Here is a 5468-nt window from a genome sequence, read left to right on the forward strand (position 1 = left end):
TGTTTAAGAGCACAAATAGATTTGTGGGCTTTAATCTTTCAATGGCCAAAATGTATTATATTAATTTAAATTAAAAGATTTCATTGGGGCCACAAAGACACCCTGGTTTTTGATACCTGAAGATAAAACTATGATATAGAAGAGGAAATAGATATCATGACTTCTTCAGTGCATCTATGCAGTCTGCTACCATAACAACATAACGAGCTAAACAATAAATGTAACTACCAAACACTTGGAATAGGTATGACATTTGTTCAATACAGGAAAGTGGTGTTTAGACACACATGCAAATGCGCACACAGAAATGAATGCATTATGTATTTTTCATCTTGACTATATCTCTTATTTCATTTGACTGTGTTGTGCAATGAATTCTTTTTAAATCAGTGAAAAAATGAATGTGGATAATTAGATAGTAATATAGCATTTATACACTGTAATGGGCAGCATTTATAAACTATCTTCTATTCCTAGATTTTTTTAAGAAAAGCTTTCTAAAGGAGGTAAATAAAATTATTCCCATTTTGGATTCAGAAACTAAGACACTTCAAGATAAAGTTGTATTGCCCAAGGACAACCAGCAAGCTAGTGGCAGAGCTAGGAGCAGAATTTATGCCTCCTGTGTTCCAATACTTTGCTCCGCCCATAAGGATATAATGATCTCATGAAGACCTTGTAATTATAGTAATAAGCTAAAAATGTGAGTAGGAAAACAGTATTGTATTGGCGTTTATTATTTGACAGTTGCTGTTTCCCCTCACAAATAGCTGTGCTGTAGTGCATATACACTGCAGCAAGATGGACTTAAATTCTGAGCCAAAGTCTTCTGGTTTCTGTGGCACTGTGGTGGGGAGACTAGATATTCTTCAGCAGTTCCAAGTAAATTAAGAAATAGAATTGTTTAGTGCTTAAAATATGAAAATAGGTACTTCTTGAGTGGTTTTACATTAAATTAATTTATTTTATGCTACCCCCAAATGTTCAGTTGTCAGTTGGCTACAGACATTTGCCTTGACAATATAAATTGTTGAAGTTGGGGAAAGTTGAAGGGAAGTTACAAATGAGGCAAATAGTAAGTAATAGGAAATATTTGGCAGTTATTGAACCACAGAGGTGAGTAAGGTTCTTGGAAATGAAGTATTATGAATACATTCCTCTTTTATGTAAATGAATCAACATGGAGAGGAAGTTTACAAATTAGATGGAATAATGAAATATACTTGGAGTTAGATCATCCAATCAGTTACATCCAATTTTCTCAGGTGATGCAAAGTAGATGTAAATTGGCCATAAATGGCTGGCAAAGAACACCCCCTATGCAAGATAATGTTTCCTATGGAAGAAAGGCAGTGGAGGTAGAATACGTTTTCCCACCATAAGGGGAAAGAGGAGGTGCATCAGGGACATGTTAGGGATAGGTTGGGCATTGTGGAGCAGAGCTCTGCTACTCCCATAATAGCCTTGGCATAAATTAAATGCAATGAATACACACTTGGAGTAGAAGTGATCACTAGTTCAAAAGAGGGAAGTGTTTTGGAGACACTCATGCAAGTACACATGCACACATACTGCAGTTTCAGTTTGAATGGAATCTTTATTTCATGTAGTTATATGTTATAAAACTGAGGCTAATTAAATAAGAACAAAAGGTGGCTGAAGTTAGAGCTGCTCCTCAGCAATTTTGAATAACTCCAAAGAAAATCAAGACAGGATTAGGGAGCGACAAATGACACCCTCTTTCTTTCCTCTGCTGCTTTCCCCATTCCATAGCATTGATTGTGAAACAGATTTCAAATCTGTATATGATCAAGCACCCACCTGTTGGAAAGTTCTACTGAGGGTCCAGACAAGATCAATTTTGAAGTGTCATATATTCTGAGTCCAGCAAATAATACTAAGAGGGGAAAGAAATTAACAACTAAAGCTGGAGCAAAGAAAGATTATTTTATTTACAGCCAAAGACACTTGACAACAAAGACTGTCAATGGTTCTGATGCAGAGCTCACATTTATGGCAGAAGAATAGTTCAATAAAGTAAGAAACCAAGTAAGACTCCTATCTTCACATTGTCTCAAAATCGTTTGAGGTTGTTCTTCTGCATTGTACTGGGGATGGTACGAAAAACCTGGGAACATGTTTCTGAAGTGATGGATGCTGTCAATCAAGGGTATGCCTCTGATAATGAAAAAGAGAAATTGCTGTTGGGAAATGATTTGTTATTGAAGTCCTGTCCACTTCTCAACTTAATCCATAAAGCTGTTTGATCTTAGGTAAAGGGACATATTCCATGTAATATCCTGATAAGGGAAAGAAACCAGAAAATGCTGTTATGTGCTGTCATAGGAAGATCAGATGCTCTGATTCTCTTATTGGCTTTATAAATGTCTTTTTAGATTTGTTTCCCTGGATAGACTGTTTTGGAGGATGAACATTTAACTCTTAGTGCAGTCTGTCCTAGTTCATATGTTGAATTTGTGTCTCCATGTACATATCTACATGGAAGCAGAAAATGGGATAGGCTTCAATTCCACCTCCTCCTACTATTCTTGGTGCAAATGAGTATATCTCTAGTGGAATATGGATGTAGAGGCAATATCTGGCTGTCCTCTTGATTTGGGAGCATGCCTAGAGTTATTCTATCTCTGTGAAGAAGAGAGCAGGGCAAAGACATAATTTGATGCACAAATCCTAATTCTGATATCATCCTTGGTATGAGATTATATATAGCTACTATGTTTCACTTATTGACTTCAGCATTCTTTGGATAAGTCTCTTTGTAGTCCCAATCAGAATATCTCAGTTTGATGTTCTTTTTCTTGTTTTTAAATCTACTTAAATAGCAGAATTAAAACAGTAAGTCACGAATATCATTTTCAGTGTAAGCACTGAGTTCAGTTTGGTATAATTAATGTAGTCAGGTTGCTTATTTTTCATTAACATTTGACAAACAGATGACATTTCTGACAACACTCTAAAGTCTGTGTATGGATCAATTTGATAGTTCTACTTTGCAGGTAAATAAACTCTAGTCTAAAAAATGGATTAAACACTTAACAAATATTACCAGATAGAGGGCATTGAATTAAAATAAATAAATAAAACAAATAGAGTATTTTGAAAATAATAGCAAGTTCTAAAAGTGTATTGGGTTTTAGCATATGTACTTTCCCAAAATTATATAATAAATTTATTAGTTGGTGTTCCTCTTTTTTCACTTCAAAGCTCTTATGCTAGCTAAGCAAGAAGAAACATTACCATGCAACTGAACTACCACACGACAAACTTAAAGGCTACGTCTACACTGGCCCCTTTTCCGGAAGGGGCATGTAAATTTCATGAGTCGTCGTAGGGAAATCCGCGGGGGATTTAAATATCCCCCGCAGCATTTAAATAAAAATGTCCGCCGCTTTTTTCCGGCTTTTAAAAAAGCCGGAAAAGAGTGTCTAGACTGGCCCCGATCCTCCGGAAAAAGTGCCTCTTCAAAGTAGGAATAAGAGCCTCCGGAAAAGGGCACTTTTTCCGGAGGATCGGGGCTAGTCTAGACGCTCTTTTCCGGCTTTTTTAAAAGCTGGAAAAAAGCGGTGGACATTTTTATTTAAATGCTGCGGGGGATATTTAAATCCCCCGCGGATTTCCCTACGACGACTCATGAAATTTACATGCCCCTTCCGGAAAAGGGGCCAGTGTAGACGTAGCCAAAGTCTATGTCTAGACTGTGAGCTTCTTTTGGAAGAAGCTTTTCTGGAAGAGATCTTCTGGAAAACCTTTTTCTGAAACAGAGCATCTACACAGCAAAAGTGCAACGAAAAAGCGATCTGCTTTTTTCAAAGATAGCGTCCAATCAATGTGGATGCTATCTCGCATTTAAGTTGTGATTACTGTGGATGGAGTAGCCACTAGGGCACCTATGCTTTTTCCTGAAGGCCTCGTCTTTTAAAACCACATTCTCTTCTGCATCCACACATGCCTTTTTCCAAAAAAGCTTTTTTAGAAAAAAGGCTTCTTCCTCATAGAAGGAGTACTAGTCTGATTTATTTTTCAATATAAATATATTGAGTACATAAGAAATATTTAAGAGCTTTCCAGGAAAAAAAGTAGATAATATAACTCCATATGTAGTTCTGGTGCCTGCTATCTTGTTATCAGTATTTGTTGGTTGAAAGCATAATATTACGAGACTCTTGAGTACATGTATCTATAGTTAATTGCACCTAGCATGTAAGTGAGCAAATGTAATGTATATTTTAACACACTGGAGATATTTTGAGGAAGGCGTCAAAGCGAAGAGAGGAGAAAGAGAAGATGGTGAGATATTTCAGATTATTTCTACCTTAGCTGATAGAATATGTGTAGACATGGGACATTGATTCTCAGTGGAATCTGGGCTGACCCCTTACAGTCCAGAAAGAGAGGGAGGTATGCAGTAATTCTGTGATTGCTTCTTTACCAATTAGAGTACAGGTTGAACCTCACAGCTTTGGCACCCTCGGGACCCGACTGGTCCCAAACAAGGGGATTTGCTGACCAGGGAAGGTCCCTCCACTCATGCTGCCTCAGCCCCTCAGGGCTTTCCCAGACCCCATTGCTACCAAGGCTGCAACGTCATTGCCACAGCTGTGCAGTTGGGGTATAGCTCTGCAGCTGCCTGGCTTTGTAGCCAGGGCAGAGCTCCACAGCCACTTGGCTCCAGAGCTGGTGCTGGAGCTCTGCAACCAGGACAGAGGGATGGGGCTGGAGCTCCATGACCCAGGCCAGAGCTCCCTAGATGCTGCTGGGATCAGAGCTTCATCAGACTGGAGTTCCCCAGCAGCTGGAGCCAGAATGCAGCTGGAGCTCTGTGGCCAGGGATGAGATCAGAGCTCCCTGGCTGCCACTATGGTCAGAGCTCCCTGGCCAGGGCTGGAGGTCCATGGCCCATTGCCAGGCTACAGCTCCCTGGCCACTGGAACCAGGGAGCCTCTGCTGGGGCCAGAACTTCCTGCCATGCCCTTCTTCTCCCCCCCCCCCCCACACACACACATACACTCTAAGCTCCCAGCTGAGTTGCTGGTGCTTCTTAAGGCACGCTTGCCCCACCACCAGACCTCCCTCTCCTGGGCTCTGTGGCTCAGGAACATCTGTGGTTCATGCCAGATTACTCCTGTATCCATAAGTATGTTCCACAGCTCAGCAACCCAATTGCCCACTTGCAATACTTACCCTGCCATTTTCATTTCACAAGGGATTGTATAATAAAATAATTAGAGAATAAAACGAATATGCTGTTTAGGGATTATTTGATCAATATGTATTAATTTGAAACAATGAGCTATTCCACGAGACTACTTAAATGAGTTGGTGAGGAGAAAACAGAAGGTAAAGTGAAGGCATGAAAGGCACATGAAATAACAAAATGGCCCCTGCTTTAAAATGTTGTGATAAATGCTGTTAATCCTATCGGTGGCCTACTGTCTATGTTCACTTTA

This window comes from Pelodiscus sinensis, chromosome 1, assembly GCF_052426305.1.
Source record: "Pelodiscus sinensis isolate ZL-2025 chromosome 1, ASM5242630v1, whole genome shotgun sequence".
Classification (NCBI taxonomy): Eukaryota; Metazoa; Chordata; order Testudines; family Trionychidae; genus Pelodiscus; species Pelodiscus sinensis.